This window comes from Schistocerca nitens, chromosome 2 (genome assembly GCF_023898315.1).
Source record: "Schistocerca nitens isolate TAMUIC-IGC-003100 chromosome 2, iqSchNite1.1, whole genome shotgun sequence".
In the NCBI taxonomy this organism is placed as follows: domain Eukaryota; kingdom Metazoa; phylum Arthropoda; class Insecta; order Orthoptera; family Acrididae; genus Schistocerca; species Schistocerca nitens.
The window spans coordinates 975,130,283-975,155,188 of record NC_064615.1 but is presented as its reverse complement, the minus strand read 5'-3'; the positions used below and the strand labels follow the sequence as shown (position 1 = coordinate 975,155,188).

Below are 24,906 nucleotides of genomic sequence, written 5' to 3'. Positions count from 1 at the left end.
GGGTCGCCCAACCGCGCCCGGTACCCGCGAAGATGTCTCGACAGCAGGGACAGTGGGTGAAGCATGTAACACTTGGGGTGTACCTTGCGACGCACCAGACTCCCCACTGCCGCTACACTCCGAGGCAGCAGCCTGAAGACGGCTGACCGCGGCCATCAACACGTTCAGCTGTTCGCGGACAGTGGCCAGCTCCTCCTGCGTCCGTACACAGCAGTCACACATCCTATCCATCCTAAGGAATCTATTTACTGAAGAGAGTTAATCAACTTTTAACTAGACTGCTAATTCACTAAAGGCGGCTGATTATTGACTAAACTGTGATTGCTAGCTCCTTCTTGTAGAAAGCAATGAATATAGCACTACCTGTCTCTGGACTGTACTGAAAACAAACACTAGCACTAATGGCACTATGGTTGACTAAAGGGACTCTCTCTGACTGTATTCAAAACAAACACGAAATCTATGGAACACTGAATGAGATTTTCACTCTGCAGCGGAGTGTGCGCTGATATGAAACTTCCTGGCAGATTAAACCTGTGTGCCCGACCGAGACTCGAACTCGGGACCTTTGCCTTTCGCGGGCAACTGCTCTACCAACTGAGCTACCGAAGCACGACTCACGCCCGATCCTCACAGCTTTACTTCTGCCAGTATCTCGTCTCCTACCTTCCAAACTTTACAGTAGCTCTCCTGCGAACCTTGCAGAACTAGCACTCCTGAAAGAATGGATATTGCGGAGACACGGCTTAGCCACAGCCTGGGGGATGTTTCCAGAATGAGATTTTCACTCTGCAGCGGAGTGTGCGTTGATATGAAACTTCCTGGCAGAACACTATTAATAGCACTCGACAATTAAAGCTTTCTAAAAGCAAAAACACACGGAAGAAGAAGTGACAAGTAAGAAAAATACAGTTAATACTCAAATTAAGGTAGCTCGCTGCACAGCAGACGTGAAGCAGACGGCGGTTAGCGATATGTGAAAGGAACGTCATAGAACCGAAGGAAAACTTAAGCCAGAATACTGAAACAGTGAATGTTCACGTAAAGTGAGTTTTACAATGATTTCATGAGCACAAATACGCATAGCAGTTCACTCAGACCATTTTCATCCTACGCTGTAATTATTAAATTGTAATTCTAATAATTTTTCAAAGAAGTTATAGTTCATAACAATTTTTTTTACAGCTGAAAGTGTAGGTATCCAAACATCATTTGAAAAAAATGACATGTCAAACAACCACCTGAGACCCAGAGTTCTAAAAGCTGAGCGTTAACGTGTTCAAAAAAAGAATAGGCCAATGATGAACATAGCCCTGAAGCCACACCATACAGAGGAATTTCATGCCCAGTAACTGGAGGTGAATGATCCCCATACTGGGCAATTTTGTGTGTTCACCTCACCTGTCAGATAAAAATGAGCTTCGTCTGTCCATAGAATGGTCCAGGGCCAGCCCTCATCAACTTCAATCCTTGCGAGAAAGTGAAGAGCGAAATAAACACATTTTTGTGCGTCCTGCAGTGCAAGCAGCTGTACGATATGGATCTTGTATGGATACCGTTTGAGAATGGTTCGAAGCACTTTCCGTACGTGGTCCACGGGTTGTTCAAATGTAGTGATACAGCACGCGCACTACCAGACGATCGGAAATTGCGCGCAGTGTTGTCTGCCATAGCAAAAGCGATTTAATCAAAAAAATTGTTCAAATGGCTCTGAGCACGATGGGACTCAACATCTTAGGTCAGAAGTCCCCTAGAACTTAGAACTACTTAAACCTAACTAACCTAAGGACATCACACACACCCATGCCCGAGGCAGGATTCGAACCTGCGACCGTAGCAGTCCCGCGGTTCCGGACTGCAGCGCCAGAACCGCTAGACCACCGCGGCCGGCAGCGATTTAATCAACCACCTTTGGTGCAACCGGTCGTCGGCAACTTCCCGGAGCGACGCCCAGTCCTCCGGTTGATTCGATCTTCATGGTTCGCACGGCAGGTGGAGAAAGAGGACCCTTCCGTAATCCTTTCAGATGGCGATATTCTCGAAGTGCAGCTGCAGCATTACTGTTGTTTTGATAAGAGTGATTCACCAATTTGTCCAAGCTCATGTTGACACATCAACGAGTGCACTGCGACTGGTCAGGCGTGTGAGACTATGAATCACCATGACTGATTACGACACCTCGTAGCCATTGTTGGAACTGGACGGTGGGGCTGTGAGGCATGGGAACCATGCACCCCGTACTCTGGACACTAATGCTACCATGTTTAGTACTCGTACGATATAAGTTTCCGTGTCATAACGTGTTAGATAGGGAAAGTTTCATTATAACCAGCCGGTATATCGAAAATGCACAGAAATGTCGGTCCTTAGCTAGTAGTTAGACACAGAATTCATTTGTGAAATTAAACGTGAATTCTTGAAAGGCAGTCATTTCAAATATCAGTTTGTCAATCTTTTTTTGATTCAGACTTCGACGTATCCTATTTTTGATTTCACACACTATCATTGCTAAATTGTCCCTTGTGCTTTGTATCACGGCTGATGTGGACGATGATGAAGTAACACTTCGTTCACGAGACTCGAAATTGCAGCACCAGCTGCACTGTTCGTTTTATTTTTTTCAACCGCGACCGATTTCGGCCACCAAAGCGTTTCTCCAATAGATATACATCAGACATTCTGAGAGAACGCAAACGGTTATATAATGTCTATTTGTGTCATCAGACTGGTTTGATGCGACCCGTCACGTATTTCTCTGCTGTGCCAAGCATTTTATCTCAGAGTAGCAATTGCAAACTATGTCCTCAATTATTTGTTGGATGTCTTTCTCCACAGTTTTTGCCATTTACAGGTGCCTCTCGAATACGAAAGTTATTCGCTGACATCTTAACATATATCCTACCATCCCGTGCCTCCTTCTTGTCAGCTTCTCCCAAATATTACTTTCTTCGTCGAGTCTGCGTAGAACCACCTCATTCTTTACCTTATCAGTCTACCAAACTTTCAATATTCTGTAGCACCACATCTCAAATGCTTCGGCTCTCTTGTGCTTCGGTTTTCTCACTGCCCACGTTTCACTGCCATAGAATGTTGTACTCCAAACGTACATTCTCAGAAAGTTCTTCCTCAAATTAAGACCTATGTTTGATACTAGTGGACTTCACTTGGCCAGAATGCCCTTTTCGGCAGTTCTAGTTTACTTTTTACGTCTGCTTGCTCCGTCCATCACGGATTTTTTTTCTGCCTAGATAGCAGAATTCCGTAACTTCGCCATTTCGTGATGCTCAATTCTGATGTTCAGTTTCTCACTGTTTTCATATCTGCTACTTCATTATTTTCGTGTTTCTTCGATTTACTCTAAATACGTATTCTGTACTCATTAGACTGTTCATTCCATTCAACAAATCATGTAATTCTTCTTCACTTTCACTCAGGATAGCAGTATCATCAGCGAATCTTATTGATATACTGTCACCTTGAATCGTAAGCCCACTCTTGAAAATTTCTTTTATTTCCTTCATTGCTTCTTCGATGTTCAGACTAAATAGTAGAGGCGAAGGATTACATCCTTGTCTTAAACCCATTTTAATCTGAGTACTTCGCTCTTGGACTTCCATTTCCTTTCTTCCCCCTTGGTTCTTGTACATACTCTATATCACCTATCTTTTCCTATAGCTCACTCCTATTTTCTCACAATTCCGAACATCTTGCACCAGTTTACAATGTCGAAAGCTTTTTGCAGGCCAACAAATTCTATGAACGTGTATTGATTTTCTCTAGTCTTCCTTACATTATCAACCGCAACGTGAGGACTGCCTCTCTGGTGTCATTACCTGTCCTGAACCCAAGCTGATCGTCCTCTAAGAGATCCCCAATTCTCTTTTCCATTCCTTTGCATATTGTTCTTGTCAGCATCTGAGATGTGTTAGTTGTTAAGCTAATTGTGCGATAATTCTCGCTCTTGTCGGCTCTTGCAGTCTTCAGAATTGTGTATATGATGCGTTTTTTTTTTTTTTTTAAAGTCTGATGGTATGTCGCCAGACTCATACATTCCACACACCGACGCGAGTATTTTGTCTGTTGCCATTTTCCCCAATGATTTTAGAAATTCCGATGGAATTTTATCCGTCCCTTCTGCTTTATTTGATTTTAAGTAATCGAAAGTTTTCTTAAATTCTGATTCTATTAATGGATCTTCTACCTATTCTCTGTCAACTTCTCTTCCTTCTTCTGTCACCTCGTTGGAAAAGTTCTCGCACTCAAAGAAGTCTCAAATTAACTCTTTCCACCTATCCGCTCTCTCCTCTGCATTTAACAGTGGAGTTCCCATTGCACTCTTAACGTTACAACCCCCGATTTTAATTTTACCGACGGCTATTTTGACTTTTGTGTATACTGATGTCAGTCCTTCGGGTAACCATTTCTTTTTAGATTTCTTCATGTTTTTCGTGCAGTCATTTGTCCTTCGCTTTCCTGCACTTCCTGGAATTTCTTTCCTAAGTTACTTGTGCTCCTGCATTGCTGAATATCCCTGAATATTTTTGCATTTTCTCCTTTCTTCGATCAACTTAGTATTTCTTCTGTTGACCTCGATTTCTTCGCAGTTAACTTCCTTGTACCTACGTTTTTTCTTTCCAACTTGTGTGACTGTTCTTCTTAGAGATGTCAGTTCCTCTTTCAACTGAATTTCCTACTGAGCAACTCATTACAGCAGTATCTAGAAGCCTCAGATAACTTCAAGCATACATCTTTATTTCTTAGGTCTCTTTGTGCCTTGATTGTTCCTGACTAGTCTCTTAAACTTCAGCCTACTCTTCATCACTACTGAACTGTGATCTGAGTCTATATGGTGCTCCTGAGAAGGCCTTAAAATCCAGCATCAGATTTCGGACATACTGCCTGACCATGATGTAATCTAACTGTAATCTTCTCGTATCTCCCTGCCTTTTACAAAATTTTACCTCCTCCTCTTATGATTCTTTGACGTAGTATTCGCTGTTACTAGTTGAAATTTATTGCAGAATTCAATTTATCTTTTTCCTCTCTCATTCCTACTACAAAGCATATCTTCTTCTGTTACACTTTCTTCCACTCTATCCCCTACAATCGCATTCCAATCCCTTATGTCTATCAGATTTTCATCTGCGTTTACGTACTGAATTATCGGTTCACTATAGTCATACACTTTAACTATCTCTTCATCTTCTGTTTGCGATGTCGGCATGTATACCTGAACTATTGTTGTTGGTATTCGTATGCTGTCGATTCTGATGAGAACAACGCTATCATTGAACTGTTCACAGTAACTCATACAATCTGAATTACTGAAAATTCGCTCCAGTTGCTCTGTAAATCTTTATTTAGTCCACTACCTGCTTAGGTCTTTATATTCAAAAATGGCTCTGAGCACTATGGGACTCAACTGCTGAGGTCATTAGTCCCCTAGAACTTAGAACTAGTTAAACCTAACTAACCTAAGGACATCACAAACATCCATGCCCGAGGCAGGATTCGAACCTGCGACCGTAGCGGTCTTGCGGTTCCAGACTGCAGCGCCTTTAACCGCACGGCCACTTCGGCCGGCGTCTTTATATTAGGTCATTTTGAAGTGGTTCTGGAAACTTCCTTAAATGTGACAGAAATATACACATGGCTTGTATCGCAAGACGGAAAAACACTGTTTACAAATGTATAAGTACAGGTGGAGTGTAAAACTTACGTTATCCGATTGAGAAATCAAATTGGCTCTAAGCACTATGGGACTTAACAGCTGAGGTCATCAGTCCCCTAAACTTAGAACTACTTAAACCTAACGACATCACACAGATCCATGCCCGAGGCAGGATTCGAACCTGCGACCGTAGCAGCAGCGCGGTTCCGGACTGAAGAGCCTAGAACCGCTCGGCCACCGCGGCCGGCCCGATTGAGAAACAACGTCCATATGATAGAACTACAAATCTGGCGGGTTTCAAATTTTACGTTCCCGGTGTTATCGTGAGAAGTACAGGTACCTCAAAACTGTATAATTCATTAATGCATTGGCTTTAAAAAGATTTATGTTTTGAAATATTCGAAGATATTAAATTTTCCGACCGTTGCAGCGGTTTTTCATTGCTTGAATAAACAGTTGCGGAATCACCACAGGTAGAAACTAATAAAATGGCCCTGATGTCGAAACCGGCCGTAGTAATGTAAAAGAGAAGGTAATTGTGCAGCGGGTCCTGTCATTTGACCCCAGGTAAAACTAAGTTGGGGAACTGCACAGCTGTATTCCATTTGCTAGACAAGCGACTTTTTCGTAACCAAGTTCCCTGCATCTTGGTAATCAACTGTGTGTAAAGAGTTTAAATGGACTTTTTCAAAAGTAGGAGTAAGTCTTTTTCTTGTACGGTTTTCTTTTTTCTTACTCTTCCTTTTTTTTAATTCATTGAAGAAATTCCGAATTACACACTCTCTCTCTCTTAATTATCTTCACTTTCCGCCTCAGGAGCTGCTGATAAATGCTGGACTGCTGCACGGGATGGGACGTGAAGGACAGCACTTAACGTCTGATATAAGGCGCGTTCGCCCCTACAACCGTCACCTGAAAGCTATTTCTGGCACATTTCTGGCCTCCCCATGTCGAATACCGTTCTCTGTTACAAAAGGGTTGTTAGGAAATCCCACTAATCCGCTCCACAGTAGCTCTACCTGGGGCTATTTGTAAACGACGTTCTTTTGTGCTGAACCTTCGCAGTCCAGGAGCCACAAGCGCTCCTCGACCGCCCAAGATACACAACTAGCAAACTTGCAGCTGCTGTTTGACGTTTCCAAGTTGGAAGTTTACACTTTAGAGCCTGCTTCTTCGGTCAAATCACCGTGTAACACATACAGTCATGATACTCAAACTCATTTTTGTCATATACTTCGAGAGCAGAGTGCAAAGCGGCCATTAAGTTACACTGATGAATACCATATCCAATGACTGCAGATGGTATGGTTTATATTGATTTGTAACATACGTTTTACAAAAGGGAGGGTGTGTGGCGTGAATTTCTTTCCGGTCAACAGTCTTCTGACTGGTCTGATGCGGTCCGCCGCTGAGTCCTCTATTGTGGCAACCTCTTCATCTCAGAGTAGCACTTGCACATTGCACCTCCAATTATTTGTTGAATATATTTCGGTCTCTGTCTCCCACTGCAATTTTTATTCTCTGCAGCTCCACCTAGCGCCGTGGAAGTTATTCCGTGATGTTGTAACACATGTCCTGTTATCCTCTCCCTTCTTCCTGCTAGTGTTTCCCTTACGTTCCTTTCTTTCCAGTTCTGTGAAGTACCTTTTCATTCATTATCTTATCAGCCCACCTAATTTTTAACATCATTTTATGTCATCGTATCTCAAACGTATCGATTCTCCCATGTCTTATTCCTCTTTCTTCATTCTTGTACATATTTAATATCCTCTTCCCTAAATTACTCCTTTTTTCTCAGAATTTGGAACATTTGCACCATTTTACCACGTTGAAAGCGTCTCTTAGTCGACTAATTCTGTGTACGTGTATCGCTTCTTTCACCTAGCTGAACATCAACTCTATTCTCTGATGCCTTTACCTTTCCTAAAGACAAACTGACCGCCATGCAACGAATCATCAATTTTCTTTTCCATTCTTCTGTATATCTTCCTTGCTATCATGGATACATGAGCTGTTAAGATGACTGTGTGATAGTTTTCGCACTTATCTGCCCTTGCTGTCTTATGGTTGTGTCGGTAGTATTTCTTCGAACGTCTGATGGTTATGTCTACAGTCTCGGTCGTTGTGTTGCCGCTTACCCTCAATGGTTTTAGAAACTTCTGGAGAATGTTATCTACACCTTCTGCCTTATTTGATTGCAGCTCTTCCAAAACTCTGTTAAATTCTGACTCTACTGCTGTATCCTCTTTGTCTTCCACATCAATTTCCATTTTATTTATTGCGTCGTCACAGAAGTCCTTCCCATAACAGAGGCCGACAGCATACTCTTTCCTCATGTCTGCTCTCTCTTCTGCGTTTAACAGTGCAATTCCCATTGCACTCTTAATGCTGCCGCCGTTGTTTTTAATTTAAAGTACTGCAAACTGCAACAATAATCATGATTTCGTGTGGCTCCACGACCTGAAGAGAGGCTTCCAATTGGGCGGCACTTCAAAGACTTGCGTGTCCCTAAGCTACCCAGTTATCCTGTGGTGGAAAGGGAACTGCAGTTTAATGTGGAATTTCCTGGCGAATCTTGGCATCGGTGGGAGATAAAGGATATTTTAAAGCCGGGCTGAAATATTCCGTGGCGCGACAGGGATTCGGTGCCGTAAGCCTTCCGTTTCCAGGTATGTCCTTTTAGCACTAGGCTCTCAGGAGCGACACTGGATCGGTAATACCACATTTATCATACTTAGGTTCCTTAAGGACAGAGGTGTGAAGCACCACATCTCTTTATTTACGAAGAGTTGTAACATTCAACATACACTGATATGCCAGAATATTATGATCACCGAGCTCCTATAGATGTAAATTCGTCCAGGCGATAGAGTCGCCAGGCGAGGGACAACTGCTAGTCAGACGCGCGCACGGTGCACGTGCACTACTGACCATTAAAATTGCTACACCAAGAAGAAATGCAGATGATAAACGGGTATTCATTAGACAGATATATTATACTAGAACTGACATGTGATTACATTTTCACGCAATTTGGGTGCAGGTTCGAATCCTGCCTCGGGCATGGGTGTGTGTGATGTCCTTAGGTTAGTTAGGTTTAAGTAGTTCTAAGTTCTAGGGGACTAATGACCTCAGAAGTCCCATAGTGCTGAGAGCCAGAGCCATACTGCTGCAAACGTCGTCGAACTGTTCGTGCAGATGGTTATTGTCTTGCAAACGGTCCCACCTGTTGACTCAGGGATCGAGACGTGGCTGCACGATCCGTTACAGCTGTGCGGATAAGATGCCTGTCATCTCGACTGCTAGTGATACGAGGCCGTTGGGATCCAGCACGGCGTTCCGTATTACCCTCCTGAACCTACCGATTCCATATTCTGCTAACAGTAATTGGATCTCGACCATTGCGAGCAGCGATGTCGCGATACGATAAACCGCACTCGCGATAGGCTACAATCCGACCTTTATCAAAGTCGGAAACGTGATGGTACGCATTTCTCCCCCTTACACGAGGCATCACAAAAACGTTTCACCAGGCAACGCCGGTCAACTGCTGTTTGTGTATGAGAAATCGGTTGGAAACTTTCCTCATGTCATCACGTTGTAGGTGTCGCCACCGGCGCCAACCCCTTTGTGAATGCTCTGAAAAGCTAATCATTTGCATATCACAGCATCTTCCTCCTGTCGGTTAAATTTCTCGCCTGTAGCACCTCATCTTCGTGGTACAGTAATTTTAATGGCCAGTAGTGTAGTATCACTGAGCCTGCTGTCCGTGTGTAGAATAGGGGAGGCGCGCGATCTATCTGAGTTTGACTATGGGCAGTTTGTGATGGCCCAGAGGCTCGACGCGAGCATTTCAGTAGCTGCACGACTTGTCGGGTGTTCGAGAAGTTCTGTGGTGAGTGTCTTCAACATGCGGCGAAACCACGATCAGACGTCGTTTGCTTGAGGGCAGCCCCTCATTGTCATTACACAGGTCGGACGTCGCAGACTGAGGGGACGCAAAACAGGACATGCAGCGATCTGTGGCGGAACTGACTCCAGACTTTAATCCTGGGCAGAGTGCTAGTGTGTCTGAACATATACTGCACAGAATACTCCTAACGATGGTCCTCCAGCCGACGACCCATTCATGTACCAATGTTAACACCACAACATCGGTAACTACGACTAAAGTGGACACGTGGTCATCGGCACTGGACGTTGGCGCAGTGGCAGAGCGTTGCATGGTCTGATGAATCCCAATACCTTTTTCATCATGGCGTTGGGAGATAGCGAATCCGTCGTCTTCCAGGTGAACAACTCCTTGAATCTGTACTGTGGGGCGGAGACAAGCTGGCGGCGGCTCCATTATGCTCTGGGGAACATTCATGTGGGCACCCATGGGTCCAGTGGAGCTCGTGCAAAGCACAATGGCGGCCAAGGAGTATCGTACACTGGTTACGTAACACATACACCGCTTCATGGCTATCATGTTCCATTTTTCAACAAGACAATGCGCCATGTCACAAGGCCACGGGCGTGATGGAGTGGTTCAAATATGACAGTGGTGAGTTTCAACTGATGTTCGGGGCCCCAACTCTCCAGATCTGAACCCAATAGAACACTCCTGGGACGTCATTGAACCTGGGGTCAGATGTCATCGCCCTCCTCCCCGGAATTATCTAACCTGTCTGTGCAGATGTGGTGCCAGCTCCCTCGAAAGACCTATAAAGGCCTCACCGCTTCCACGCTACGACGCGTGTCCACTGTTATCCGTGCCAAAGGTGGACACACCTGCTATTAGGCGGTGAAACCTTCCCGTCTCCTCTATATCTGTTTTGTTACGCAACCTTCCCTTTTACAATAATCTGTTAAACCTTCCCTTAGGATTTCTACCTCTTGCTTAGTAATAACAAATGAATTCTTCCCTTTGAAATTAATTCTCTTTATCAATCTTCGCATACAAATTTAAATGCTGCTTATTAAAAGTTATTTTCTGATTATTTCGACGAAACATAGAATGTGTCGCCGTCGTGGCCCTCAGTCGTTACCTGCAATAACCCACAACTGTTCCTTACCTTTTTTACTGTTACTGGATTGCCATCTGACTGCTACATCGAATTGCGACATGAATATACTTACTCTGTTTTACTATACTCTGTTAGCTGCAGGTGGGCTGTCATAAGTGGATGTGTTTATTACCAAAGCTGACGTTATTTTTTAATTAATTTGACTGACGTTACGTAGTTCATAGTTAAAATTTTTCTTGACAACAATAAAATTTTGCGAAGTTTTACGTTGATGGTTTTTGGGATATAATCTTTAATGCACTATTCTGGCAAAAATTAATTATATTCTCAATGAAATGATTTTACATACGTTCAAGTGGGACTTGCTTTTTACAATAATCTTACAACTAGCAATGCGCAAACATACCTTCAGTATTAATTCAATAATATTAGTTCCTCTTATGATAGTAGTTAGCTGATGTCTCTGTACATCCGTTTATAATCTCTTGCAAATCATAGCTAGTGGCTGGCAGGCACACCGCTCCTCTCAACCTCTCGCTTCAGACCTGCTACCGACTCGCTTCACATCTCGCTTACTACTTACTTTCTACGAACGCTAAGGTGCGGTCTCTCCCGCCAACAATGCTTTCTGGTGCAGACATTCCCTGCTACCACAAATATTTCCAAAATGACAAATATTAATTATTCCTACCTAATCCTATTAATAAAATATAAACATCTTTCAAAAATTGTGGTTTGACAATTGACAATAGAAATATACACGTCTTACAGTGGGCGGTCATAATGTTCTGGCTGATGAGTGAATACGTTTCATTGTAAGAGCAGAAAATGCTAGTAAATAGTAGAGGACAGGACATTTTGTAGGAAGACTTCGTATACTTATATAATGACGTGAAGATATGTTAGTTACACTTTGAGCCAAACCACATTCCAGATGTCATCACAACCATCGATCAGAAAAAAAAAAATTGCCACACAGCACTAATACATCAAATGAAATAAAACAAAACACAAAGATGAATACAGGTCCATAATTGATGCTACATCGTAGTCAGAAAAATCGAACTTACAAACACCATACTTTTCATTTTGACGTCCTCTGAAAATGGAATGATTAAACATGGGACTTAACATCTGAGGTCATCAGTGCCCTAGAACTTAGAACTACTTAAACCTAAGTAACCTAAGGAGATCACACACATCCATGCCCGAGGCAGGATTCGAACCTGCGACTGTAGCGGTCGCGCGGTTCCGGACTGAAGCGCCTAGAACCGCTCGGCCACCACGGCCGGCTGTCTTACTCGAAAAACAGCAACAACTAATTATCATATTGATAAGATTTTACAACCAGAGTGGATTTCTCAGTCTTATTAATATTGCCAAATCGATGTTGTCATATCCAACAGCTCCCCACACGGTGTTTCCAGAATTTACAGAGGTGTGTGTCTCGAGAATGGCTGCTTCCTACGACCTTCGATCAGGTCGCGCAGGGACCTGCACAGGGCGGAAGTCCATTCGTTGTCCATGTTGACTCTGACGCTAAAACATAAAAATGTCTGTTACCCGTGATATGGTGTGAATGGTAAACGGTGCATAGCAATTCAAGATCTCAGGCCCAGTTTTCGGTTATTTGTTTCCAACGGTTCATGGTAACATCCTGCCTGGTATTAATCGTCTGTACATCACAGTTAGTCGAACAGCCTTTGCCTACTTGCCCTGCTGCACCACCGTCCTGAATCCATCTCGTCAACACTTTTTCTGCAGGGGTTTGCTCTGCAGCTAACTTCCTATGTGATCTATCGGTGTGATACTCCCAATGTCACTCATGCCATTGATTCGGTCCTTCTCAGAAAAGATACATAGGAACTTCTTCTGGACATATTTTGTTGCGACCTCCACCTTAAAACTTCTAGGAACGTTAGAAACGCCCAGTAACGATCATGGTACTTACATCACTCTCCAGCTACAGGAATGGCTTTCTTCTGTACTGAAACTACTGAAGTAAACTCGCGTAAGAATGAAATTTTGATCTACCTATCGCACTATAGTACCAGTGTGGCCGGTTTCAGTCAAGGTGTTCAAAATGTATAATTTCTCATTTCCGTCAGTATGCCTGGACATGCGATCCCAATATCGTAACCCGACGAGGATCACGACATATTTAGAAGCTCACGCTCAGATGAGAGGTCACGGAGGGTTTCACGTCATCCATCTTCGGCATGTGGCCGCTTACGTGCTATAGGAAGACGGCGATGGAGTCGGGCTGGAGTTTTCAGGTCTCCATGGTTGGAGACAGTACAGAATGACTCTGCTGTCAGGCTAATGAGGTAGAGATGGTGGTGATAAGGAAATGAGATTGAGTTGGCTTACTGATCTGCTTTTAACGCTTCCTCACGTGTTTACAATGAACATGCAGAGGAACACAGTCACTGGCATTTAAATTCAGTGACAGTAAAACATATTCGAGGCTTACTAGATTTTCTGTGGCCACACCTGCCAATAACTTTACTAGCATTCGGGTATACACAGTAACGTATGGTACTATAGACCACGAACCATGGAAATGCCAGATTCTATTGCTCTAATCGAAACCTTAGGTTCAGTTGCAAGTGACCACGGAAGTGAGAAACAGATACAGGTAGACAAATGTACTAAAGAAACCAATAACCATAGTCGAGTGTTACATAGATACAAGGTTTGCGAGTCCTTCTTACAAGGGAACCTCCCCATCGCACCCCCCTCAGATTTAGTTATATGTTGGCACAGTGGATAGGCCTTGAAAAACTGAACACAGATCAATTGAGAAAACAGGAAGAAGTTGTGTAGAACTCTTAAAAAATAAGCAAACTATACAAACTGAGTAGTTCAAGGGAAGATTAGCTACATTAAGGACAATGGGAACGCAGGAGCGCCGTGGGCTCGTGGTAACGTGAGCAGCTGCGGAACGAAAGGTCCTTGGTTCAAATCTTCCATCGAGTGAAAAGTTTAATTTTTTATTTTCAGTTTATGTGACAATTATGTTTTCATCACTTTTTTGGGAGTGATTATCACATCCACAAGAAAACCTAAATCGGGCAAGGTAGAAGAATCTTTTTACCCATTCGCCAAGTGTACAAGTTAGGTGGGTCGACAACATATTCCTGTCATGTGACGCACATGCCGTCACCAGTGTCGTATAGAATATATCAGATGTGTTTTCCTGTGGAGGAATCGGTTGACCTATGACCTTGCGATCAAATGTTTTCTGTTCCCATTGGAGAAGCACGTCCTTTCGTCTACTAATCGCACGGTTTTGCGATGCGGTCGCAAAACACAGACACTAAACTTATTACAGTGAACAGAGATGTCAATGAACGAACGGACAGATAATAACTATGCAAAAATAAAGAAAGTAAAATTTTCAGTCGAGGGAAGACTTAAACCAAGGACCTCTCGTTCAGCAGCTGCTCACGCTACCACGGGACCACGGCGCTCCTATACTCAGTTTGTCCATTATGTTGCTTATGTGGCCCATGGACTACTCAGTTTGTATATTTTGCTTATTTTTTCACAGTTCCACACAACTTCTTCCTGTTTTCTCAATTGATCTGTGTACAGTTTATCAAGGCCTATCCACTGTGCCAACTTATAACTAAATCTGAGGGGGGTGCGATGGGGAGGTTCCCTTGTTAGTGTACAAGCTTAACTGAAGATAACGCTCAACTCACATTGCTGTTGGCGGTTGGTAATCTGAGGCTGCGGGCTGGAACTGTTGTCTGTCTGGAACTTCTCTCTGTCTGGCACTTAAGAGCCTCTATATTTAGCATTTGAGCCTGTTTCCTTATAGCTAGCACGTGACTACGTCGTCCTTTACCTCCAATTCGCAATCACTAAATCGTGAACTCATCAGTTTCCCAATACGTATGACCTCACATGCTGAACTGGAGAAAGCGACCTGCACTGTACGTTTCCATCTAAGTTACAAGGCTTACTGCTAATATTGATACTTGGATAGTTTTTCTTTTTTTTCTGGCAATCCAAGATGATTCGGTCGTTTTACTAGGCAGATAATTAAAACTCCGAATATCTTGTCGGATCTCCTCTTGCCCAGCGTAGTGCTGCAGTTCGACGTGGCATGGACTCAAGTCGTTGGAAGTCCACTGCAGAAATACTGAGCCATGGTGCCTCTATAGCAGTTCATAATAGGCAAAGTGTTGCGGTGCAGGATTCTGTGCATGAACTGACCTCTGACGTCCATGAATCGCTGCAAATGGCCTCAAAGTAGCCGAACATCCAGAGCACCCAGTCCACTTCGTACAAACACAGCCCACACCAGTATAGAGTCACCACCAGCTTGCACAGTGCCTTGTTGACAACTTGGGTCTATTGCTTCGTGGGATCTGCGCCACACCCTAAAAGCCTATCATCAGATCTTACCAGCTCAAATCGGGACTCATCTGCCTAGGCCACGGTTTTCCAGTCGGCTAGGAGCAGAACAATATGGTCACGAGTCCAGGAGATTCACTGCAGGCAGTCGCGCTGTTAGCAAAGGCACTCACGTCGGTCGTTTGCTGCCGGAGCCCATTAACGCCAAATATCGCCGCACTGTCCAAACAGATTCATTCGTCGTACGTCCTACATCGAATTCTACGGTTATTTCACGCAGTTTTGCTTGTCTGTAAGCACTGACAAGTCTCCGCAAACGCCACTGCTCCTGGTAGTTAAGTGAAGGCCCTTGGCGAAAGCGTTGTCAGTTGTAAGAGATGATGCCCGAAATGTAATATTCTCTGCACGTTCTTGACACTGTGGCTCTCGTAATATTGAATTCCCTAACGATTTCCGAAATAAAAGGTCCAATGCGTCTAGCTCCAGCTACCATTCCGCGTTCAAAGTCTTAATTGCAGTCGAGCGGCCATAATCACATCGGAAACCTTTTCACATTAGTCACCTGAGTACGAATGACAGCTCCGCCAATGCAATGCCCTTTTATACCTCGTATAGGCGATACTCACAGCCATCTGTATATGGGCATATAGCTACCCATGACTTTTCTTATGTTAGTGTAGTCAATAGCATTTAGAGTACAATATCTTTCTGTAGGAAATCCTGAAAGTATGTAAAACCAGGTTACATACACTTTTAGATTTTAGCCACTTGAGCACGCAGTATGCAATAAGAAATTCTTCTTTTTTCTTGGCAGAACCATAGTTCACCATCTGAAGCGTTTGGTGATAATTTGTTCCAGAATATTTAGGATGTCTGGGCTAAGCATATTTTTTGAATAGGCCAGTGTCATGCAATCACCATTCTCCTATAAGAGTGAGGTAACGGCATTTCAAAGTACGAGCACATGCATCAGTAGTCATAACTTGCAAAATATGCTGACTGCCCTCATACAATTTAAATACTAGTCCCGTTACATGTGTCTTTATCAAGTTTAGCATCAACTATCATCACTTTGTTCATTTTTGCGTAAGTAATAGCAATGAATTCGTTTTAGGGCCCAGCGTATTCATCTTTTATACCTGAAAGAAGCAAAGGCCTTTTAAATATTGTTATGTTTCGTACTTGCACACACTGCTGCTAATGTTATGTATGGTTCAAATGGCTCTGAGCACTATGGGACTTAACATCTGAGGTCATCAGTCCCCTACAACTTAGAACTACTTAAACCTAACTAACCTACCGACATCACACACATCCATGAACGAAGCAGGATTCGAACCTGCGACCGTAGCAGCAGCGCGGTTCCGGACTGAAGCTCCTGGAACCGCTCGGTCACAGCGGCTGGCGTAGATGAAACACCCTAGTCACAACGAGCTCGTAGTAATCGATTGGTCCTGCAACAATACTGGAAACCAACACAAGAAGAAGACGGCGGCGGGACCGATTTAGGTGACGGGCGCTCAACATCCTGGTTATCAGCGTCCTGAAGAAAATTCAGCATGCCAGTCTCATGGGTGGGGACGAAGGCTGTCCCCACATGCGGAGCAGTTTACAATTCATTGAAGTCTGGCTCCCTTCCCCACCAATTTAGGGATAAGGCCTGACAGTTCACAAAATTTCACTGCTCTTGTAATACTGGAATCAGTATCGGCGAGGATGTTGGGCAGATCTCCGTCGAGCATATAAGACACACATTGCGAAAATATGCTGAACTGAAAGTGGCACACCACAAATCTCACAAATTGGTGTATCCTCCCACAGGAAGAGAAAGCTCTGTGTTAAAGGGCTATGTCCGATGCGCAGCCTGGTAAGCAAAACCTCCTTCCAGCAGTGAGGTTGACATGAAGTCAGCCTGTGTGGTCTATTTGAGCCACCGCAGTTTATTCTCTGTCACCTTCAACCATTCAGTCCCCCACTGACGCATGATGTGTCTGTCAGAAAATGAGATGACAGCGTGCAACGGGATGGGACGATGACGGACAACATCATCACGACATGCTTCTTTGGCTTCTTTGTCGGCTATTCCACTTCCCTGTATTCCGATGTGGCCAGGTACCCATCAAAAGATCAATTCCTTGCCATGGTGTTGGAGCCGCTGTAAGGAGACATGGATGTGATGAATCAACTGGTCTACTGGATACTTTTGATGAAGTACTTTTAGTGCACTAAGCGCGTTGGAACAAACAAAAAAACTTTGTACGGTGATGTCTGTGAATCCTCTCCAGTGCCACCAAAATGCCACATCACTCTTCTTCGTTATTTGTAAATTGTTCTGGAAGGCGCACTTTGAAAGCCCGATCAGGAAAAAACGTGAAACAACCGAGGACATTGTTTTTGCTGTGATCCATACATACAAGCAACGATGAAACTGTGGTGTGTACTTCAAACCGAAGAAAAAAAAATTGGAAAAACGTAATCTGGAGTACAAGTTCTCTTGTACTGCGTCAAAGTTAAAACCACTTTGGACCTCTGAAGAAACCAAGGCGGCAACGCGTACCATCCCTGGGTATGTATTCGGAGGTCTAAGAGAGCCAGACCAGACATTCAGTGGAAGTAGTGATACACCGTCACCTGAAAAAGACTAGCTTAACAGTGAAATCATTGATGATACTGCAGTGGAAAACCAGGGCAAGATACACAAATATTTTTGTTTTGGTCATCTTATGAAAGCTGACGTCTTATTTGAGCCAGACATATTCCTGGATTCTGAAACTGTTGGTGAAGCATGATACGAACATTATCATCACTTTCATGCACGACCATATGAATTTAAAACATTTGGCCAGGGCACTAGGGACAGACACCACATTCAATGAATGTATTGCCATATGAAGCGGTTTGGCTTCCTATTTCTTGATAAAATGAGAAAACTGAATGACGCCATACAGACAAAACTTCCAAGAGTTTCTGCTTAAAGATCGGTACCAATACGTAACTGTGTGAGTATATTGTAGGCTACAGACAACCTCACACACGTCACGCACTCCTTCTGAGAGAGAGAGAACCACAGCGCAAACCTACATTTATACGTCAACTGGAAAAATCGAAGCATTAAACACAAGTCTTAAGATTTCTATTGAAAACGTTGAAAATATCAGCTAGACTTACAAACATCGTACTACAGAAATGCAGACACTTGGAGATTCTATTAATACGGGAACTGTAAAGTTCTATGAAATTGAAAAAAAAATACTGGACGACATATAACAATCATTTCTAAACACCAAATGTGTCGTCGAAAGAAAAGCTTGAGAAGAAAACAATGAAATAATTCTGAGATTAAGCTACATAGTAAATGCAAAGGTAGACAAGACTGAAAGAGCTTTAAACACACAAAAAGGAAACATTGTATAAGACTATATGTGTACTATCTCTAAGTCAGTTGAGTACACAGCAGCATGTCAACAAAATGTGTAAAGGTGCAGAAGGATATGTTGGATGCAGGCACGGGAAGAAGAGGAAGAAGATACTAGCACCTATTTCATTGACCGTCACAGTGCTAGCGAAATAGATTCGAGATGCGGGGTCAGCCGAAATCAAATGTATGCAAGCGTTCTATATGCTTAGCCAACCACACAACATAGAATGCTGATAATGAACCTGAACGAACACCCGTTTGTTGAACGAATATTCTTATTAACTTCTAACCCCAGAAAGTATTTTCTGGAAGAGAGGAAAGAGTGTGCTGAAATACTACATATGACTAACTCACATAGACAACACCCCAAATGGACAGATAGAAAGCCCAAACAGTAGTAAATACATTGATATTATTAGACCTGCATTAGCTGGCGTACACAGTGCAGGCAAAGCCATTGATATTCAGCATAAAAAACTGGATATATCTCTAGAGTACATATACTATGATGACCCGAATGAAACAACGGAATAGCTATGACTGCCCACAGCACCAGTTTCCGTAGAGAATACAGCTCAGAGAAATGAAACAATGAGAATGACTTTGGAGCTTCGAGAATGGCACATTATCGAACAGTAACAATTATGGAGATGGTGGAGTAAGAACTACAGAAGCCAAGGGGCAAAACAATCCCATCCAGACGTGTCATAATACAAGGTTTGGATGATTAGTGGTAGGCTGGTGTCATACATATGAAACATTATTCAAGAGCGAATAATGATTTCAAATATATTTTAATGGTTATAGATACTTATTCTAAATTCGTATGGCCCTATCTGGAAAGCTAAGCCTGGGAAGTGAATTGTGTAGGTGTTTCAACAGTTGCTGCTGACAGGAACTAGTCGCCCTTCTGACAACCTTCGAATTGACCCAGGAGATTAATCGTACAACAAGGTTTTTGAAGTCAGTAATGGAATGATACAGAGCAGACCATTACTTGATATTCGCTCACATGGAGGTGGGTATTGTGGAACGTTTGAATAGAACGATAAAAAAATGTGTGTAGATGCGTTTTAATCTTCGAAAATCATACGATTGGTTAGATATTCTCTGACTTACTGGAGAGCTAAACATCATGCGATTAGAATGATTCTTACTGACGTTCGTGACAATGAGCTAAATACAGTGTACAATTCTATTGAACTGGTACTATATCCACACAAGTAAAATGTCAATATAGATAATTTGGTAAATGTTTAAAAATACCAATCAGTGTTTGAGAAATCTTACCTGCCGGACTAGTCGACTTACACTTCAGAAAGTGCAACGGACAAACACGAAAACTTACATCTTTAAGTACAGTGAAGGTGAAGAAATTGTTCGGAGTTTTTACACAGAAGTCTTACAGAAAAGCTCTGAAACTGGACATGTTACTCGTATAGTGTGTCACAGGATGTCGAGGAAACAAGACTTCAGTTATATGGTTGGCCTTCCTTTGATCATGGAACAGATGGGTAAACGCTGGTACATAATAGGATGCACCAACCTCTCAGGGAACAGTAGCGTAACATGACTACTAGGAAACGCTTCACAGCATGCAGCAGTATTCTCGATAAGTTACCATTTCAATCATATCCCTGAATTTGGCTAGTGTCGACTGGGAACAAAGCTGAAAATACTTGTAGCTAATGGCGATGGAGGGTTATTCTACTAGATGAGGTCTGCAATGAACATGGTTTGGCGGCCCGATGGCAGAGTGGTTCTAGGCGCTACAGTCTGGAACCGCGCGACCGCTACGGTCGCAGGTTCGAATCCTGCCGCGGGCATGGACGTGTGTGATGTCCTTAGGTTAGTTAGGTTTAAGTAGTTCTAAGTTCTAGGGGACTTATGACCTCAGAAGTTATTTCCCATAGTGCTCAGAGCGATTTGAACCATTTTTTAACATGGTTTAGTATGTGTTGCATATCAAGGTTTGGCAAAACGTCAGGCAGTTTACCGAATTTTAGCTGATAAATCGAAGCAAATACGTCGAAGAAAGGACATAGGCGTAGTGCAATCTACTGTGGCATTTACAATTGATAAAGCAATGAGTGCCCTGCTTAAATTTGGTGTAGGAATAAATTTACGACAAATTACAAACGCAACTCATTCTACACTCAAGAAGCACAAGAAAAAATGTGTAGAACGTTCAAAAAATTGCTTAAGCAGAAAGCAAGAAGAATAATGCACCCATAGCACAACAGCAAACAGGTCAACAGCAACACACAACCACAGGCACTTCTCCGAAATATGTATGGGTAGTAAAACAAGAAAAAATGTGTTTGCTCAAGACAGAACCACATTTCCATGTATTAGCAATCAAAATGATTATCGTGTGCTATTATCATATTCCTTCTCGAATGTAGTACTTCCCACACATTAAGTTTCCTCGCAATTCTGTGGAAAACCACCACGTTTTTTGTTTGACTTTTTTTTTATTTATCAGCCCACTTAATTTTCCACATCATATCTCAAATGCTTAGATTCTTTTCTATTCCGATTTGCTCAATGTCTGTGATTCATTTCCACACAATACTGTGTTCCAAGCGCACATTGTCCGGAACTTTATTCTCAGCTTGATTTTGTTTCCATATTGGCAAAATTCCCTCACTTCTCCAGAATACGGTCCCCAGTTTTGATGCTAAGTTTGTCGCTAAGAGTCCGTGATTCATTTCCATACAACATAGTAAAACAGAAGTGATTTCTGGCGTTCCCCAAGGTAGTGTTACAGGCCCTTTGCTGTTCCTTAGCTACATAACGATTTGGGAGAGAAACTGAGCAGACTTCTTAGGTTGTTTCATCTACATCTATATCTACATTTATACTCCGCAACCCACCCGACGGTGTGTGGCGGAGGGCACTTTACGTACCACTGTCATTACCTCTCTTTCCTGTTCCAGTCGCGTATGGTTCGCGGGAACAACGACTGTCTGAAAGCCTCCGTGCGCGCTCTAATCTCTCTAATTTTACATTCATGATCTCCTCAAGAGGTATAAGTAGGGGGAAGCAATATATTCGATACCTCATCCAGAAACGCACCCTCTCGAAACCTGGACAGCAAGCTACACCGCGATGCAGAGCACCCCTCTTGCAGAGTCTGCCACTTGAGTTTGTTAAACATCTCCGTAACGCTATCACGGTTACCAAATAACCCCGTGACGAAAGGCGCCGCTCTTCTTTCGATCTTCTCTATCACCTCCGTCAACCCGATCTGGTACGGATCCAACACTGATGAGCAATACTCAAGTATAGGTCGAACGAGTGTTTTGTAAGCCACCTCCTTTGTTGATGGACTACATTTTCTAAGGACTCTCCCAATGAATCTCAACCTGGTACCCGCCTTACCAACAATTTTATATGATCATTCCACTTCAAATCGTTCCACACGCATACTCCCAGATATTTTACAGAAGTAACTGCTACCAGTGTTTGTTCCGCTATCATATAATCATACAATAAAGGATCCTTCTTTCTATGTATTCGCAATACATTACATTTGTCTATGTTAAGGGTCAGTTACCACTCCCTGCACCAAGTGCCTATCCGCTGCAGATCTTCCTGCATTTCGCTACAATTTTCTAATGCTGCAACTTCTCTGTATACTACAGCATCATCCGCGAAAAGCCGCATGGAACTTCCGACAGTATCTACTAGGTCATTTATATATATTGTGAAAAGCAATGGTCCCATTACACTCCCCTGTGGCACGCCAGAGGTTACTTTAACGTCTGTAGACGTCTCTCCATTGATAACAACATGCTGTGTTCTGTTTGCTAAAAACTCTTCAATCCAGCCACACAGCTGGTCTGATATTCCGTAGGCTCTTACTTTGTTTATCAGGCGATAGTGCGGAACTGTACAGAACGCCTTCCGGAAGTCAAGAAAAATAGCATCTACCTGGGAGCCTGTATCTAATATTTTCTGGGTCTCATGAACAAATAAAGCGAGTTGGGTCTCACACGATCGCTGTTTCCGGAATCCATGTTGATTCCTACTTAGTAGATTCTAGGTTTCCAAAAACGACATGATACTCGAGCAAAAAACATGTTCTAAAATTCTACAACAGATCGACGTCAGAGATATAGGTCTATAGTTTTGTTCATCTGCTCGACGACCCTTCTTGAAGACTGGGACTACCTGTGCTCTTTTCCAATTATTTGGAACCTTCCCTTCCTCTAGAGGCTTGCGGTACACGGCTGTTAGAAGGGCGGACAAATTCTTCCGCGTACTCTGTGTAGAATCGAATTGGTATCCCGTCAGGTCCAGTGGGCTTTCCTCTGTTGAGTGATTCCAGTTGCTTTTCTATTCCTTGGACACTTGTTTCGATGTCAGCCATTTTTTCATTTGTGCGAGGATTTAGAGAAGGAACTGCAGTGCGGTCTTCCTCTGTGAAACAGCATTGGAAAAAGGTGTTTAGTATTTCAGCTTTACGCGTGTCATCCTCTGTTTCAATGCCATCATCATCCCGGAGTGTCTGGATATGCTGTTTCGAGCCACTTACTGATTTAACGTAAGACCAGAACTTCCTAGGATTTTCTGTCAAGTCGGTACATAAAATTTTACTTTCGAATTCACTGAACGCTTCACGCATAGCCCTCCTTACGCTAACTTTGACATCGTTTAGCTTCTGTTTGTCTGAGAAGTTTTGGCTGCGTTTAAACTTGGAGTGAAGCTCTCTTTGCTTTCGCAGTAGATTCCTAACTTTGTTGTTTTACCACGGTGGGTTTTTCCCGTCGCTCACAGTTTTACTCGGCACGTACCTGCCTAAAACTCATTTTACGATTGCCTTGAACTTTTTCCATAAACACTCAACAATGTCAGTGTCGGAACAGAAATTTTCGTTTTGATCTGTTAGGTAGTCTGAAATCTCCCTTCTATTACTCTTGCTAAACAGATAAACCTTCCTCCCTTTTTTTATATTCCTATTAACTTCCATATTCAGGGATGCTGCAAAGGCCTTATGATCACTGATTCCCTGTTGTGCACATACAGAGTCGAAAAGTTCGGGTCTGTTTGTTATCAGTAGGTCCAAGATGTTATCTCCACGAGTCGGTTCTCTGTTTAATTGCTCGAGGTAATTTTCGGATAGTGCACTCGTATAATGTCACTCGATGCTCTGTCCCTACCACCCGTCCTAAACATCCGAGTGTCCCAGTCTATATCTGGTAAATTGAAATCTCCACCTAAGACTATAACATGCTGAGAAAATTTATGTGAAATGTATTCCAAATTTTCTCTCAGTTGTTCTGCCACTAATGGTGCTGAGTCGGGAGGTCGGTAAAAGGAGCCAATTATTAACCTAGCTCGGTTGTTGAGTGTAACCTCCACCCATAATAATTCACAGGAACTATCCACTTCTACTTCACTACAGGATAAACTACTACTAACAGCGACGAACACTCCACCACCGGTTGCATGCAATCTATCCTTTCTAAACACCATCTGTACCTTTGTAAAATTTTCGGCAGAATTTATCTCTGGCTTCAGACAGCTTTCTGTACCTATAACGATTTCAGCTTCGGTGCTTTCTATCAGCGCTTGAAGTTCCGGTACTTTACCAACGCAGCTTCGACAGTTTACAATTACAATACCGATTGCTGCTTGGTCCCCGCATGTCCTGACTTTGCCCCACACCCGTTGAGGCTGTTGCCCTTTCTGTACTTGCCCAAGGCCATCTAACCCAAAAAACCGCCCTGCCCACGCCACACAACCCCAGCTACCCAGCGGAACCCGAAACCCCACCACCCTATGGCGCAAGTCGAGGAATCTGCAGCCCACATGGTCGCAGAACCGTCTCAGCCTCTGATTCAGACCCTCCACTCGGCTCTGTACCAAAGGTCCACAGTCAGTCCTGTCAACGATGCTGCAGATGGTGAGCTCTGTTTTCATCCTGCTAGCGAGACTGGCAGTCTTCACCAAATCAGATAGCCGCCGGAAGCCAGAGAGGATTTCCTCCGATCCGTAGCGACACACATCATTGGTGCCGACATGAGCGACCACCTGCAGATGGGTGCACCCTGTACCCTTCATGGCATCCGGAAGGACCCTTTCCACATCTGGAATGACTTCCCCCGGTATGCACACGGAGTGCACATTGGTTTTCTTCCCCTCTCTTGCTGCCATATCCCTAAGGGGCCCCATTACGCTCCTGACGTTGGAGCTCCCAACTACCAGTAAGCCCACCCTCTGCGACCGCCCGGATCTTGCAGACTGAGGGGCAACCTCTGGAACAGGACAAGCAGCCATGTCAGGCCGAAGATCAGTATAAGCCCGAGACAGAGCCTGAAACCGGTTCGTCAGACAAACTGGAGAGGCCTTCCGTTCAGCCCTCCGGAATGTCTTTCGCCCCCTGCCACACATTGAGATGACCTCCCACTCTACCACAGGTGAGGGATCAGCCTCAA

At 43.5% G+C, this 24,906-nt stretch overlaps 1 non-coding gene across 1 annotated transcript; it reads right to left on the bottom strand.

Moving 5' to 3' along the window:
* Window positions 1-538: 538 nt before the first annotated feature.
* Window positions 539-613, bottom strand: Trnas-cga (transfer RNA serine (anticodon CGA)). The gene has a single exon. It is a non-coding gene; the product is annotated as a tRNA-Ser (tRNA).
* Window positions 614-24,906: the final 24,293 nt, after the last annotated feature.